We start from the raw sequence: 18,207 nt of genomic DNA on the forward strand, positions 1-18,207 counted from the left end.
TCAAAAGTATTATATTGTTTTAAGACTATATTGCATCATCCTGTAACCTGATTGGCTAAGCTCTGTCGCCAATGTACTTAAAGGGAAGCCTGAATCATGGCTTGTGGACATTATACCATTTTATCTGCTTATTTGCTGTTACTCTCTACCTGTTCTCTCTGTATGATCACCGTTTGATCATTGCTACTTGTTGCTTTCTACTATTTATTGAATGTTTTAATATCGAACTTGTTCCTGTTTGAAACTCAAGAAGAACTGTTTTATTGTGTAATGACAACAACTGGTAAGAAGACTTTGTACTTGGAATATCCCTGAATTGATATTTTAACTATCGCCTTATCTGTGTATAACTTGGATTGTTATTGGACTTTGCTTTACTTTTTTCTAAAAAGTAAAAGACTACCACAACTCAGTGTGTCAGTATATTAACTGTGGTTATTCACTCTCAGCCACTTTCATGTGCATACTCAAGGGCTACTCTGCTCAATAACCCATAACATCGGTTATGAGCCAAGAATATCCTTAACAGAATTTGACACCCCCATGTGACGGGATTGAGTTTGACACCTGCGCATTAAAATGTAACCGCAAATATATATCGTATGTACAGGTATAAGTCCTCGACTTAATGACCACAACTGAGCCCAACCTTCCTGTTGCTAAGTGAGACGTTGGTTAAATGAATTTTGCCCCGGTGTACGACCTTTCTTGCCACAGTTGTTAAGTGAATCACTGCAGTCGTTAAGTTAGTAACATGGTTGTTAAGTGAATCTGACTTCCCCAAGGTTGCCAAAAGGGATCAGGTGAACTCGGGACAGTGTGTAACCGTCGTAACTGTGAGTCAGCTATCAGGCATCCAAATGTCAATCAGGTGACCATGGGGATGCTGCAATAGTCATAAGTGTGAAAAATGGTGCTTTTTTTCAGTGACCTTGTAACTTCAAACAGTCACTAAACAAACTATTGTTAAGTCAAGGACTACCTGTATACGGTTTAGCAGTAAAGGCTATTCAGAAATAAATTCAAATTGTGCTCTTCACTTCTTAACAAGTGTCTATAGGTGCTTCCAGATATGGGAGAATTATAACAGAATAGGTATAACTGAATATGGAAGGGACCTTGGAGGTCTTCTAGTCCAGCCCCCTGGTTAGGCAGGAAACCCTATACCTGTGATGGCGAACCTATGGCGCGCAGAGCCATATTGATGGGCACGCGAGCATTGACCTAGCTCAGCTGCAGCGCGCATGCGCGTGCCGGCCGACTGGTTTTCAGACCTTCTGGACCCACTGGAAGTTGGGAAACAAGCTGTTTCCGGCCTCCGGACTGCTCCGTGGAGGGGTGGTGAGGAAGGCCCATTTTTCGCCCTCCCCAGGCTCCAGAGGCTTTCTAGGAGCCTGGGGAGGATGAAAACAGCCTTCCCCACCCCCCACCCCAGAGGCCGGAAGTGGCCCATTTACCGACTTCCGGTGAGACCAGAAGGCCCGTTTTTCGCTCTCTCTCCAGGCTCCAGAGGCTTTCTAGGAGCCTGGGGAGGATGAAAACAGCCTTCCCCACCCCCCACCCCAGAGGCCGGAAGTGGCCCATTTACCGACTTCCGGTGAGACCAGAAGGCCCGTTTTTCGCTCTCTCTCCAGGCTCCAGAGGCTTTCTAGGAACCTGGAGAGGGTGAAAACGGCCTTCCCCCCCCCCGGAGGCCGGAAACAGCTGGGGCACATTGAATTACAGGTGTGGGCACACACACGTGCGACCCCCCCCACTATACCCCGCTTTTGGCACACGATGGCAAAAAGGTTAGCCATCACTGCCCTATACCATTTCAGATTAATGGTTGTCCAGCCTCTTCGTAAAAACCTCCAGTGTTGGAGCACCCACAATTTCTGGAGGCAAGTTAATTGTTCTCACTGTCAGAAAATTTCTTCTTGGTTTTAGGTTGTTTCTCTCCTTGATTAGTTTCCATCCGTTGCTTCTTGTCCTATCTTTAGGTCCTTTGGAGAATAGGTTGACCCCCTCTTCTCTGTGGCAGCCCCTGAGATATTGGAACACAGCTATCATGTCAATATCATGTCAGTACATTATTTGTTTGTTTCCTTATTAAATTACAACTCCCACCATTATTCATATTTCAAGCTGAGAATTCTGGGAATTGTAGTCTTGAAATACCTGGAAAAGTATCATGTATTTTTTTTATTTTTTAGTATCTTCAAGTTAGTCCTGACGTCTGGCATCTGCCTGGACTGGTCCCTGTAGTTTTGTTGGAAAGGTTTTTCGGAAGAGGCTTACCATTGCTTCCTTTCCAGGGCTGAGAGAGAGTGACTGGCTTAAAGCCATCCAGCTGCCTTTGGTGCCTAAGGTGGGACTACAACTCACTCTCCTGGTTTTTAGCTCGATATCTTTAACCACTAGATAGGTGATTTCTAAGATTTCTTTAAAGGTAAAGGTAAAAGTTCCCCTCGCACATCTGTGCTAGTCGTTCCCGACTCTAGGGGGCACTGCTCATCTTTGTTTCAAAGCCGAAGAGCCAGCGCTGTCCGAAGATGTTTCCGTGGTCATGTGGCCGGCATGACTCAACGCCAAAGGTGCACGGAACGCTGTTACCTTCCCACCAAAGGTGGTTCCTATTTTTCTGCTTGCATTTTTTTTACGTGCTTTCGAACTGGTAGGTTGGCAGAAGCTGGGACAAGTCACGGGAGCTCACCCCATTACACTGCACTAGGGATTCGAACCGCTGAACTTCCGACCTTTCGATCGACAAGCTCAGGGTCTTAGCCACTGAGCCACCGCATCCCTCAAAAAGGCTTCTTTAGCAGGTTCCAAATTTTCCATATTTAAGAAAGGGATTAAGGCTCTTTTTTTTTAAAGACAATTTTAGTTCAAGGGTTGGCTGGTTTGCTTTTGAGAGGGGACAAAAACAGTTTGCAAACAATATTTGCAGTGTTTTGTTGTTTATTTTAAACCTCCTATTCATCTTGAGTAGAAAGTGGAACTTCAAGTGAGATAATAATAGAAACATATGGTTGTTTCACACAGTTAGCCAGATGTTTGGATTGGATTAGGCATTCTTATCCACCTATCCTTCCCAAGGACCTGGGATAGGCAGATGTGGCTGTTTGATGGTGTTACAGATATCGTCACAGGATGTAAACTGTTCCAAGCAAAACTGCCTTTCGCAATTGACCGATAGTGATTTTGTCAGTGCTAATGATGTTCCAATGATGTTCCAGATGTTTTGGGATTACACCAACATATCTTTGTTATAGAAATATTATTTAATACAGCAGCAATAATTGTTTGAATTGAAAATAATTCAGTGAGGATATCCAGTATTCATTCTCACCTGTCTGAATTAGAACTCGATTCTCAGAACTCTTCATAGGAGGAACTCCTGAAAATACTTTAGATTTTTGCTCCAGGCAAAATTTATGCAGCCTCTGTAGTTCCTTTAAGCATGTATCTTGGGGAAAACAGAGAGCGGGGAGGGGGGCTAATATCTTATGTTTTCACGTTTTCCCCATGAGCTCCCATGAATAACATGAATCCCCTCTAACAAGAACATACAGATAATCAATACTCCATAAAGTTTACTACTGTGTATTATGACTTAACATGGAAATGCTGTGCAACTGGATTCTCTGAATCCTGTAATCCATAGAGAGAGATATAAATAGATAATGATGATGATGAAGAAGAAGAAATAGATAGATAGATAGATAGATAGATAGATAGATAGATAGATAGATAGATAGATAGATAGGTAGGTAGGTAGGTAGGTAGGTAGGTAGGTAGGTAGGTAGGCAGGCAGGCAGGCAGGCAGGCAGGCAGGCAGGAGGCAGGCAGGCAGGCGATCTCCTCTTCCTCTTTCTCCTCTTCCTCCTCCTCTTCCTCCTTCACCTCCTTCTCCTCTTCCTCCTCCTCCTCTTCTTCTTCTTCCTCCTCCTCCTCTTCCTTCTTCACCTCTTCATCCTTCACCAGCTCCTCCTCTTCCTCCTCTTCTTCTTCCTCCCCCTCCTCTTCCTCCTCTCTTCAAAGAGAAAAACCAAGAAAGTCCTGTTGCTTTTGGGATAAAAGCAGCTTTCGGACAATCATTTAGAACTAATGTGGAAATCTGAGATCAGAAAAATCATAAGCTGTAATTGTTTGAAAGGGACAAGAGAAAGCACAAAATAAATAACTGGCATATTCTCAGGTTTTTAAATATGCCCATTCTCACACACTAATGCAACCTATCCAACTTGTCCCTTAGAAGAAAAGCTAGCTTATCGCATAAGGAATTGCAATTTGGTATATGTGAAGCAAACGTACCTTTTTATCTACAAAGAAATTTCGGAGGACACATGGAGATTCCCCCCCCCCCCACCCTTTCATTCTCTATTTGATCCTGGCTCCATTCCATTTTCAAAGATTGATCATTCGATCCAGAAACTTTTTAATTATAATGTGTAATTGAAGCACTTTAAGTTTCAATTAAAACAAAGAGGCTTAAAAACCACAGGGTGTTGGAAGCTTGTTAGAAGAGTAAAATTTATTGCCATTTGGATGATCTTCGAGACTTCCATCTTTTCTTAAATCAATTATAAATAATTCATTTGAAACTGGATACAAGTCAAATTAACTTAATTGATATCAGTTTTCTTTGTGTGTGCGTGTGTGTGTGATCTGGAAATGTGTGCTTGGACTGAAAGGAGAAATGTTAATTAACCTTAACTTTTGCCATGATAAATCTCTCCGGTAATTGAATATTACTTCGCACGTACACATTAGAAAGCCCAGATCTGTTTTCAAAGATTTCCGAAGGCGTCAGAAGGCAGTGGGACATTCTTGATGATAGCATATCTAACCATTTCTGATGTGGCAGAAAAGCTGACCGACGGAAAAAGAAAGAAATGGAAATAATGGCTAATTTGTTGAACAAATGTGTTATGTAGAAACGATGGGGTTCTGCAAATCAATATATCTGGAGTTTCATCTTCATATGCGGTAGAATTTCATGCTAGGAAATGGAAAACAGTAAACTTAACCATACCATTTCAGGCTTAAAACAATCACAATGTTTAAAGCTGTCTCATAATGACTAGAAAAACTTCCATGCAAACTGAAACTTCAAACACCCCTCGGTTTCTTCTCGATTCCCACTTTCCCCCAAAATCATTGTGTTTCATTTCTGCATCACAGTAGTCCTCGACCAAACCAAATACACAGGAATAGAATAGAATAGAATGGAATGGAATGGAATGGAATGGAATGGAATGGAAGGGAAGGGAAGGGAAGGGAAGGGAAGGGAAGGGAAGGGAAAGGGAGTGGAGTGGAGTGGAGTGGAGTGGAGTGGCGTGGCGTGGCGTGGCGTGGCAGAGAGGGGAGAGGAGAGGAAGAATGGAATGGAATGGAGGAGAGAAGAGGGGAGACAAGATGAGATGAGACGAGAAAATGACAGAGTTGGAAGGGACCTTGGAGGTCTTCTAGTCCAACCCCCTGCTCAGGCAGGAAACCCTATACCATTTCAGACAAATGGTTGTCCAATCTCTTCTTAAAAGCTTCCAGTGTTGGAGCATTCATAACTTCTGAAATGGTATAGGGCAGGGATGGCTAACCTTTCTGTCATCGCGTGCCAGGAGCGGGGGAGGGTCACACACATGCGTGCCCACACCATAATTCTATGTGCCCTGCCCCCGCACATATGCATGCGACCCCCCACCTCACGCTCCCCCAGCTCCTGGCACGCAATGGTACAGTAGGCCTGTTTTTTGCTCTCCCCAGCTTCCCCGATCCCACCGGAAGTTGGCAAATGGGCCATTTCTGGCCTCCAGAGGGCCTCCGGTGGGGTGGGGAAGGCTGTTTTCGCCCTCCCCAGGCTCCTAGAGAGGCTCTGGAGGCTGGGGACAGCAAAAAAACAGGACTTCCGGTCCCACTGGAAGTTGGCAAATGGACCGTTTCCAGCCTCCAGAGGGCCTCCAGGGGGGTGGGGAAGGCTGTTTTCACACACACACACCAGTCTCCTAGAAAGGCTCTGGAGGCTGGGGAGACAGAAAAACGGGCCTTCCCCACCACCACCCCCAAGGTCCTCTGGAGGCAGGAAACAACCTGTTTCCCTACTTCTGCTGGGCCCAGAAGGCCCAAAAATCAGCTGGTCGGCGGGCGCACGCACGCTGGAGCTGAGCTCGCGTGCCCACCGATATGGCTACACGTGCCACTTGGTGGCATGCATCCCATAGGTTCGCCATCATGGGTATAGGATCTCCTGCCTGAGCAATGGGTGAGACTAGAAGACCTCCAAACGTCCCTTCCCACTCTGTTATTCTGACTTGCGGTCACAACGGAGCCCAAACTTTCTGTTGTTAAGCAAGGCAGTTGTTGAGTGACTTTTGCTGCAAGCAGGCGTGAGAGTCGAATTGTCTTTCCTGTCTCCGTAGTATTTACTGGCTTATTTATTAAGCTTTTATGCTTTTCCAATATATAAAACCAATCCTGAGCAGACCTGAAAACTGTTATAAGGTGGATGCCAATTAATAAAGCAAGGGGAAATAATCACCCCAACAACCAAGAGCAGCCCAGTTACACATACTGTTAATTTTTTCATCCTGGAATATATTAGACCTTAAAAGCACACTGAAGGAGTCAATTCTTAGTGGCTTTATGAAAACATGGTGTCCCAAGTCGTTGTGTAAACAACCTGCAGGACGAAAATAATTGTACACCTCAAGGGTATTCACAATTCTTGCCTTGGTCAGCAATTGACACAATATTCTCCCAGACAGTCCTTCTCTGGTACCCAGCAAGCATCTTTCATCTTCTGCCTCTATTGGAGTTCTTGGGGAATCCTTGTCAAGCAGAAACCTAATAAAGCACAACATGACAAACTTTAATTGTGCGAGCACTCTTGGAGCGGCTAAGGAAATCTCTCCGGGGAGTCCATTAATTTTGTTCAAATTCAATAAGGTCTCTCCTAGGTCAAAGTCATAGAGTCTGATGTCCTCCAGAAGCTTTCGTTTTTAACCCCTAGTGGCCTGAGTCAACTCAACCAATCGCAAGATGGCAACATTGCATTTATTACCCGACATCCGTATCGTGTTAAACCAGGGGTCTGCAACCTTAAACACTGAAAGAGCCACTTGGACCCGTTTCACACAGAAAAAAAAAAAACCCACAAGGAGCCATAAAACCTGGGTGTACATGGCCAACTCTGCATCATTCACTACCACCCAGTCACATGACCCCCCCCCCAGCCACGCCTATCCAGCCGATCATTAGGGCAGGTTGTTAAACAATGTCACTGCGTTATTTTATTTGCCAGCTGAACTCATCATTTCTGGACTGTCAGACTCTCCGTAGCTTGCCAACTTCTTATCAGTAAGCTACGTATTTCCGTATCCATCCACATTCCATTCCTTCACATCTTCTTCCTTTGTTCTCTTTCCAGCAAGGTCCGGCTGAGAGATAGCCGGCCCGAATTACTTTCAAAAATGTAGCAATTAACTTTTCTTAGTTAGTGAGGTGTTTTATTTTCTTTATAACAAATAAATGAGTTTTATTAGAAACCTTCCTTCGTGTTTCTTTTTCAGAATATTGCAAACAAGGAGGAGCCACGATTCATCTCCTCTAATTAAACCAGGGTAATTAGTCCCAGAACCAAACATGGGATTAATAAATGCCCTGACAAACAACACCAGGAACCACAAAACCCTGTTGCCTTTTGGAAAAGCATCTTTGGGACAAGCATGGCCTGGATGTCTGAGTATCTCCATAGATGTTTACCTAGATTAAAACTACATTGTCTATGGTTGTCTGAATGAAAGATCAGCGATGCATCCAAAGGGGTTTTGATAAGTCATAGCTGTGGAACGTGATGCCATTAGAGACACCCTACCAGGACAAAAACTCATCTGTTTCCATTTTAGAGCATATTTATAGGATGCTTTCTCAACCCCACCCCAAGGTGTACATCTTTTCAACTATTAAAACTTCAGACCTGGCCAATATACTGTATGATGGGCAAGAGATTCCAAATGTAAACATTTGTTTCAGCTGCCAATTTCTTCTTTGGATGAGGTAGGTTGATTATTCAGGATTGTTCTGATACCCTCATTTACGGTTAACTCTATTTGGTATAAATCACTTCTTTTTTGGCAGAAGAATTGGGTTGGAGAGATTTTGTAATGCTGAATAGAATCTGTGGAATCTGAGTCTTTTACATAAACAAGAAAAAGCTCCTTCCTTCCTTCCCTCCCTCCCTCCTTTTTCTTCTTTTTTTTCTTCCTTCCTGCCTGCCTGCCTTCTCTCTTTCCTTCTTTCCTTCCTCCCTTCCTCCCTTCCTCCCTCCCTCCCTCCCTCCCTCCCTTTCCTTCTTTTTTTCTTCTTTCCTTCCTGCCTGCTTGCCTGCCTTCTCTCCTTCCTTCCTTCTTCTCTCCCTCCCTTTTTTCTTTTTTCACTTTTTTTCTCCTTTTTCTTTCTTTCTCTTCTTTCCTTCCTTCTTCTCTCCCTCCCTCCTTTCCTCCCTCCCTTTTTTTGTTTTTTTCACATTTTTCTTCTTTTTCTCTCTTTTTTCTCTTTCTCCCTTCCTTTCTTTTTCCTTCTTTTCCTTGTTCTTTTTTCACCTTTCTTTCTTTTACAACAAAGGCAGCTTCAGAAAATTATTTCTTTCTCCTCTATCTTTCTTCTTCTCTTTTTTCTTTCTCTTTCTTTCTCCTTATGTCTTTTTTCCTTCTTTCTTTCTTTTTCTTTCTTTCTTTCTTCTTCTTTCATTCCCTCCCTCCCTCTCTCTCTCTCTCTCTCTCTCCTCCCCCCCAAACCCTGAAAGAAGAATATTCTTGGCTGCAATATTTCAAGCAACGATCACAGTTCCATGTTCTGAATATACCCTCAGACTACCCCTTGCAATATGAAGATTCAATGCCAGCTTTTGTTTTTAAAATCTTTATTTTTGGCTGCCAGCCGAGCCCAGGTGCCTTCCATTTCACCATATGAATCCAGGTATATGGATGTGACAAACACATTTCAGATGATTCAGTTATATAATTGATGCACTCCGTGAAGCAGCATGTTGCATGTTTCCATGCTAGCTGCCAACTTCCCTCCAATGTGACTCCGAAATCCACAAAGCCCAGAGACACCTGGTATGTTCTTGCTTGTCCCTTTGTCTGATCCCTAGCTTGGATTTACCAGGAATGGCAGATTTGGAAACACTCATCATGTCCAGAGAATCTTCACTTTGCTCCTGTAAACCCAAACTTAAAATAAAACAGATTTTTTTTTGGGGGGGGGCGCATGTGCAGACATAGAAAGCACATGAATCTGACCACTAGTTTTAAAATGCATTACATTAGACTGTTAGAGTTTTCCAGCTAATATCTTACAGAGAGATAATAATAGTCCTCCTCCTCCTCCTCCTCCTCCTCCTTCTCCCTGAACCATCAACCAACCAAAGAGGAAGAGTTTGTACAATGTGCCATCCAAACCAGATAACCACCTTCTCCTCCTCTTCCTCCTCCTCCTCCTCCTCCTTGAACCATCAACCAACTAAAGAGGAAGAGTTTGTACAATGTGCCATCCAACCAGATGACCATCTCCTCCTTCTCTTCCTTCTCCTTCTCTTCCTCTTCCTCCTCCTCCTCCTCCCTGAACCATCAACCAACCAAAGAGGAAGAGTTTGTACAATTTGCCATCCAAACCAGATGACCATCTCCTCCTTCTTCTCTTCCTTCTCCTTCTCCTCCTCCTCTCCTCCTCCTCTTCTTCTTCCTCCTCCTCGAACCATCAACCAACCAGAGGAAGAGTTTGTACAATGTGCCATCCAAATCAGATGACTATCTCCTCCTTCTCTTCCTTCTCCTTCTCTTCCTCTTCCTCCTCTTCCTCCTCCTCCTCCCTGAACCATCAACCAACTAAAGAGGAAGAGTTTGTACAATGTGCCATCCAAACCAAATGACCATCTCCTCCTTCTCTTCCTTCTCCTTCTCTTCCTCTTCCTCCTTCTCCTTCTCCTCCTCCTCCTCCTCCTCCTCGAACCATCAACCAACCAAAGAGGAAGAGTTTGTACAATGTGCCATCTAAACCAGATAACCACCTTTTCCTTCTCCTTCTCTTCTTCCTCCTCCTCCTTCTCCTCCTCCTCTTCTTCCTCCTCCTCCTCCACCTCGAACTGTTAACAAACCAAAGAGAAAAAGTTTGTACAATGTACCATCAAAACCATCTCCTCTTCCTCCTCCTCCTCCTCCTCCTCTTACCACTGAGTGTCAAGGGAGATACAAAGTTCTGGTTTTATTTATTTATTTATTTGTTCAACTTGTATGCCTCCTTTCTCCGAAAACTCAAGGCGGCAGCCTCAGCCATCGTGATCTGACGCAGTTATAATGTGCCTTTGATGTTGTCTCTCCATCTCCTTCTGGGCCTGCCTCGTGTTTCTTTGGCCTTCTCAACCCCATGTTCACAGACCTTAAATCTCGGTTCATTTTGCCCCATCCAGATCTTCACATCCCCTAGATACCGATCCAGAACTTCTACATCATCCTCAGCCATATGCACTCGGCGGAAGGAAGAATGTGTCGAACAACAGAAAGTTATGAAGATTGATAAATGAACGGGGTTGATCTAAATTACATTTTGATATATTCCCATGCCTTTGGTTTTTATTTGGCTTGTTATTTGTATGCTGCTTCTGTACTTAGGATAATACAGCTCCATCCTCAAAGAGAATATAGCGTGGGGGATTTGTATGTAGATCTCTGTCCCATCCCTATTTTTAAAGGCCTTTGAAGACTGTTACATGTGCAGTATTTGCATATAAGCTGTAATTAGAGACACACAGAGATGCAGCCTTCATTGATGTTACACAACCATGATGTTCCCAAAAATACTAGGCCAAAAAAAAATCACCATGTGTCTTGTGATCTCATGCATGCCTACCAGGGGTGAAATGCTCCCGGTTCAGACCGGATCGCCCGATCCGGTAGCGATGGTGGCGGGTGGTTCGGAGAACCGGTAGCAAAATCCCTGCACCCCCACCCCCAAGCCCAGCTGAGCCATGCGATCATCAGAGGCTGTTGTTTTTTTTTTTTACTTTTAAAAGCATTTTTTCTACAACCTCTTCAGCCGAAAAAATGCTTTGAAAAGTAAAAAAAAAAAAAAAAAAAGCCTCTGATGATCGCGCGGCTCAGCTGGGATCATCAGAGGCTTTTCAAAGCATTTTTTTCTGCAACCCCTTCGGCCGAAGAGGTTGTAGGGAAAAAATGCCTTTAAAAGCCTCTGGCGATCCCAGCTGACTTGCCTGATCATCAGAGGCTTCTGAAAGCATTTTTTTCTGCAACCTCTTAAGGTTGTAGAAAAAATGCTTTTAAAAGTAAAAAAAAAAAAAGTTGGTCACGCCCACCCAGTCACATTACCCCCCCCCCACACCAAGCCACCCCCACAGAACCGGTAGTAACAAATTTTACATTTTCACCCCTGATGCCGACCCACCATCATTTCTAACAGGTGCAAAAAACTCTCGCAAAACGTACAATTCCTAACCCTGGCTCACTCCGATCTGCCTTTCCAATTGTGGGATTCAATTTTTTTTTTACTATGGGTTCTGTGGGCATGGCTTGGTGGGCATGGCAGGGAAAGCATACTGTAAAATCTCCATTCTCTCCCCACTCCAGGGGAAGGTTACTGCAAAATCCCCATTTCCTCCTGATCAGCTGAGAATAGATAGGGGTGGGGCCAGTCAGAGGTGATATTTCCTGGTCCTCCGAACTACCATATTTTTCGGAGTATAAGACGCACTTTAGTTTTTGGGGAGGAAAATAAGAAAAAAGCTGATTGGCAGGTGGATCGGCCTCCCGGAATACCCCCCAATCAGCTGTTCCCATAGGTGAATTTTAGCAACAGGTTCCTTGGTTGTGAGTTCTGTGCCTTGCTTTTTTTTTGCTTTTTTTCCTGCCTCTGAAACTTTGTTTCAGAAAAAACTTTCTTTCCTGCCTCTGAAAGCCTCCGAAACAGAGCTTCAGAAAAAAAGCCTCTAAAGCTCTGTTTGGGGGCTTTTTTTCTGAAACTTCTTTTCTGATGCTTTTTTCAGCCTCTGAAATCTCTGTTTGAGAAGCTGGGCAGGGCTACATTCGGAGTATAAGATGCACCAAGATTTTCACCCTCTTTTTTTGGGGAAAAAGGTGCATATTATACTCTGAAAAATACGGTACTCAAAATTTCCGCTACCAGTTCTCCAGAACTGGTCAGAACCTGCTGAAACCCACCTCTGTGCCTTTCCTATTTTTATATTTGTGATTCACACTTTCAACAAAAGGAAGAAGGCGGCATTGAACAAGGGGGATCTTGGAGAAAAGGTGCACGCAGGCACGCACACGCATGCACACGTGTAAACCAAGTTAGTCAAGAGTTTGGCTAGAGAAGAGTTGCCTGCTATAAATATACCCCAATCGCCCACGGCCTCCAGAGGCTTGGTTTTGGCTTGAAAAGGGATATTTTTTTTTCTTCCTCTCATTTCTTGGTGATGCAAAAGGGCTGGGCTGAATCAAAGGGGAGATTCGAAGGAAGAGTTTGCATAAGGCTTCATAGCAACTTTGGAATTTTCCCCTGCTCCCCACTTTAAATATATATATATTTATATATGCAAAAAATTAAAATCTCAGGTGTTTTCCCGCGTCATGTTAAATAAGTTAGTTAAAATGTTTAAAATTCTGGTTAAAATTTATATATGTTTATAAAATTTATAAAATGTTTATAATCCTGGTTAAAATAAATTTATATATATTATATATAAATTTAGCCATCTGTAGACTTTCCACACCAACAAGTAAGAAACACTCACTCCAGACTATCCCTGAGCTGAGAAACAGAACATGGGGTATTTATAGACTACGATTTTTTTCTTTAAAAAAAAGAAATAAAAAAGCTTTTCAGAAAAGCTGAATTTGCATTCAGTCAAGGCAGAAACCAGGCCAGTGGCTACTACTCTTTATTGCAGGAGTGTCCAACTCGATTTTATTGAGGGCCGCATCAGGGTTGTGTTCAGCGGTGGGATTCAAATAATTTAACAACCGGTTATCTGCCCTAATGACCGGCTGGGGTGGGCGTGGCCATGGTGGGCGTGGCCAGGGGGTGTGACAGGCAGTACTCAGCCTCCTGCACCCCCCCGGGAGCAAAAATGGGCTGCGGGGAGGGGCGAACACGCTGCCCCCCGATGCCCCATTTTGGGCCTAGTATGCCTCCCTGCAGCCTCCTGGGCCACTAGTAGGCCTCCTTGCACTTACTTGGGAGCCAAAATGGGGTGTATGGGGACTCCTGGAAGGGGAGGGGAGGGGCCAGCCAGTAATTTAACAATTGGTTCTCCCAAACCGTCTAAACCCACTGAATCCCACCACTGGTTGTGTTTGACCTCAAGGGCTGGGATGGGTATGGCCAGGGTGGGCATGGCCAGCTTGATGTCACTCATGCGGGGGCATCTGTGGTGGCCCGAGCACTCTACCAGAAAAAATGGGCTCCTGAGCTCCGTGTTTGGCCATGACAGCCTCCTGCCACCCTCTGCCATTGAAAATTGAGCTCAGGAGGGCGTCGTGCAACCCTTCAGGCCCCGTTTTCGGCCACAACAGCCTCCTGCCTCCCTTTGTCAGTGAAAACTGAGCTGTGCAGCCCCGAGCTCTGTTTTTGCTGGTAGAGGGTGGCAGGAGGCCTTCACAGCCGAAAATGGGGCCTGGAGGGCCGCACATGGACCCCCTGAACTCCATTTTTGCTGGCAGAGGCATCACGGGCTGGTCATTCAGTCTTTCCAGGGCAGCCCTGCAGGCCAGATCTGACCATCCTATGGGTCAGATCAGGCCCGAGGGCCTTGACACCCATCCCTGCTTTATTGCTTCCCTTTCTCAGGTTAAGAAAATCAACCTGGATAAATGCTAGCAAATGGGGCATGGAGCTCAGCTCCCATCTCTTCCTTGTTCGGTACCTGTTTTCAACTCTTAGGTCAGCAGTCCCCAATCTTTATGGCTCTGTGGCCCAGTGGCAGCAGCAGGCAGGGGTGGATGGGATGGGGAAGGGTGGTTTTGCACATGCAACCTAATCCCACGCATGCACAAATGGACTTTTGCACGCTCGCCCGCTGCTTGCACATCCCAGTTACCAACGGGCCGTGGACTGGTGGTTGGCCATAGGTTGGGGACCCCCTGCCTTAGGTGACTGATCAGTTTTGGCTATGAGCCTGTGGCGCAGGGTTCTCTCTCTCTCTCTCTCTCTCTCTCTCTCTCTCTCTCTCTCTCTCTCTCTCTCTCTCTCCCTCCCTCCCTCCCTCCCTCCTCCCTCCCTCTCCCCCCCCTCTCTCTTTTCTGGGAAAATGGGCTAAATTGCAATGAATAAATGGAATGAATGAATGAATGACAGACAGACATCTGAAATCTGGCTTGGATTTAATCTCTTTTATTTACCCAGCAGCAACATCACTAAGAGATGGTGGAATGTAATTTGAATTCCCGGGATGGAGGGACTGCATTCCACCACAAATAAAGATAGCAGAGAGTTAGAAGGAGATGTTTAGACTAGTGTATCTCAACCTTAGTGTGGTGGAATGTGGTCTGGATTCCCAGGAGGGAGGGGCCACATTCTGCCACAAATAAGAAAGCAGGGAGTTAGGAGATGATTAGACCACTGTATCTTGACCTCAATGTGATGGAATGTGGTCTGGATTCCCAGATTCTATCACAAATAAGATAGCAGAGAATTAGAAAATGTTTAGACCACTCTATCTTGACCTCAGTGTGGTGGAATGTGGTCTGGATTCCCAGGAGGGAGAGCTACTTTCCACCACAAATAAAGAGAGAGTTAGAAGATGTTTAGATCAGGGTCTCGACCAGAGGTGATATTCAGCCAGTTCTGACCAATTCTGGAGAACCGGTAGCGGACATTTTGAGTAGTTCGGAGAACCAGCAAATACCACCTCTGACTGCCCCTACCCTCATCTATTCGCTGCCTCCGAGTCCCAGCTGATTGGCTGGGTCTTCTTTTGTTGCCCTGCACAGGGAGCTGGAAAGCGGGTTAGTGGGGTGGGAAGGGAATGGAGATTTTACAGTATCCTTCCTCCTGGAGTGGGGTGGGAATGGAGATTTTGCAGTATCCTCCCCCCCCCGGAGTGGGGTGGGTTGGAAATGGAGATTTTACAGTATCCTTCCCCAGCCACGCCCACCCAGCCACGCCCACAGAACCGGTAGTAAAAAAATTTGAATTGTGCCACTGGTCTCGAGCTCAGTGGTCTGGATTCCCAGGAGGGGCTACAGAGGAACAAAAGACAGTGAAGTTTACAGTTCTCGGTGTGTATGTTTAATGGTGCAAGTGGTCTGCTTAATTTGGCAAGGTTTGTGTCCATAGATGGTGAACAACAAAGGAAACTGCTTAGAAGTAACTCCAAGTTCCAGAGAAGCAACCTGGAATTAAGGAGAAACTTCCTAACAGTGTGGACAATTAACCGATGGAACAGCTCGCCTTCAGAAGTTGTAGGTGCTTCATCATTTAAGAAAAGACTAGACCGCCATCTGTCTGAAATGGTATAGGTTCTCCTACTTGAGCAGGGGGCTGGACTAGAAGACCTCCAAGGTCCCTTCCAGCTCTATTTTATTCTAAAGCGTTTTCTTGGGCTTTGGAGTGACCCACAGGATGGGAGTCTGGACTTCCGCCACTTATCTGTGAAGAGAGTAGAATCACGTGACTGACCTATTTTACAACCATTATGACTTACAACCATAATGGGCAGGCTCTGTTATAGTTGTAAGTCGAGGACTACCTGTACACATTGTTAGGAAATGATTATTACCTAACTTGTTGGGTTGGCAATATATAAACCATCAATATAGCTTTAAGACTGCTGTATTGCATCATACTGTGTCCTGATTGGTTAGCTCTGTAGCCAATCTCCTTAAGAGGGAGCTAGAAACATGGTTTGTTTCTCTTTGCTGATATTGTTCGTGCTCTCTGATATCTCTTTATGCTACTGTTTGCAAATCCAGAAGAACTGTTTATTAACTACGACGACTGGTAAGAAGACTTTGTTATTGGATTATCCCTGGACTATTGTTTTACTAACTACTGCTTTATCTGTGTATGACCTGGACTGTTTAATGGACTATGCCTTATTACTATTTCCTGAAAGTAAACACAACTCAGTGTATCTGTGTGTTGGCTGTGTTATTTCCTAACTACTCTCAATCGCTTTTCTTTTTTTTTTTTATTGAAAAAGTTTTAAAACAATCACAATTTCCCCACAATCCCCCCTCCCAACCCCCCTCCCCCTCCCCGACTTCCCAGAGCAGAACACAAGGTATTTCTATTGACCTTTAACAATAAACTAAATTGCATAACCAATCATTAAACTAACACCCCCTGAAAAAAAAATTCTTAACCCCCCATATATAAAATTCTATTTCTTAAACATAATACTTCTAATATCACTTATATAACGCTTATACAAATAAAAGAAATCATTCATAAGCTATTTGATATTTTTTGGTCTGATACTTATTTTGTATATAATCAATCCATCTTCTCCAGTCCTGTATATACCTTTCTTGTGTGTGATCCTTCAGATATGCTGAAATTTTAGCCATTTCAGCTAAATTAGTTACTTTCAATATCCAATCATCAATAGTAGGCAAAAAGTCCTTCTTCCAGTGTTGTGCTACCAACAATCTTGCTGCTGTTATCAAGTTCAAAATCAATTTAGTCTCTGCAACTGTACAGTCCGTAGTTATACCCAGTAAGAACAACTGTGGAGTAAATTTCAGTCTCTTTTTAAAAATATTCTGCATCACCCACCAAATCTTTATCCAAAATGCTTTGATTTTTCTACAAGTCCACCATATATGATAATAAGTTGCATCATCACAGTCACATCTCCAACATTTAGCTTGCACATTAGAATACATACATGATAATTTTTTAGGATCTAAATGCCATCTATAAAACATTTTATAAAAATTTTCTCTTAAGTTTTGTGCTTGTGGCTCGGGGGTCGCATAACTAGTTATTCAATCGCTTTTCATGTGCACACCCTTGCTACTCAAGGGTTGTTCTGCGAATTCCTTAACACACATGTAGTTCCTCTAATTAGAAGTGAACAGTGCCATTGGGGGAAGATAGACCACGCAGGATTTAGGTGTAGCTATAAGGGATTGGTTAGTTTGTTCAGCAACGTGTAAATCCCGACTCGTATTTTGGTAAATTGTGTGAACCAGGCCATCAGTTCAAGACAGAATATAATTTTAATTGGGGGGGGGTCACGCCGTATTAACACAGTCTAGATTTAGAGCATATCTTTTGACGCCAATTGAGCCATCACTCCTTAAAGACCATTAACATCTCAGCCTAAATACTCCTAGGGTGCAGTTTCCAGCATGCAAATCTTGAGTCAAGGATTCAATCCGTAGAGCCGTTCAATCAAAGCTCTGAAACAAATCGCTTTTCTGAATCAAATCAGAAAAGTTATGTGAATTGGCACGTGGAACAGAATGCCTTCAAATCCATTAGAAATTCCCCCCCAACGACTTGTGTACCTGGAAAAAAACCTTTTTTTTTTTTAATCAGTTCAAAAGATCAAAGCTGATTTAAGTCAGGTGTTCAAATTGACCGGATGTTTTGAGGAAACCTTGCAGAAGTCTGAATCAAATTGGACCGTATACTCAGGGGTTGGGATTCAGAAATTTTAGCAACCGGTTCTCTGCCCGGGTGCTGGGTGGGCGTGGCCATGGTGGGCGTGGTGGGCATGGCCTACTCGGCCTCCTGCACCACCGGGGGGGACTAGGCGTTTTCACCCACCCCAGACTCTGGAGGTTTTCCTTGAGCCTCCGGGAGGGCGAAAACGGCCTCTCCTGGGCTCCGGAGGCCCTCCGGAGACCCTCTGGAACAATGGTGGGTTCCTCCTGGCTCCACCCGGTTCCCGCGATTCGGTAGCGATGATGATATGATGTCACCGAACCACTTCTGCCCCCCCATCCCCCCACCCCCCGCATTATTCTTACCTTTTATTTGGCCCCACCCCCAATCTATTGCTGCCTCCTAAGTCCCAGTTGATGGGCTATAAGGAAAAAAAAACTGTTTAAACTCTTGCCGCGGGGCTTCAAAGGGCCGCCCTACAGCTGATCAGTGGTAAAAGGCAGTTTGGTGATAGACCAGTGCCTGCAAAAATAAATGGGTAGACCAGTGCCTGCAAAAATACATGAATAGACCAGTCCCTGAAAAAATACATGA

The sequence above is a fragment of the Pantherophis guttatus genome, chromosome 7 (genome assembly GCF_059756535.1).
Source record: "Pantherophis guttatus breed Tessera chromosome 7, ASM5975653v1, whole genome shotgun sequence".
Lineage (NCBI taxonomy): Eukaryota > Metazoa > Chordata > Lepidosauria > Squamata > Colubridae > Pantherophis > Pantherophis guttatus.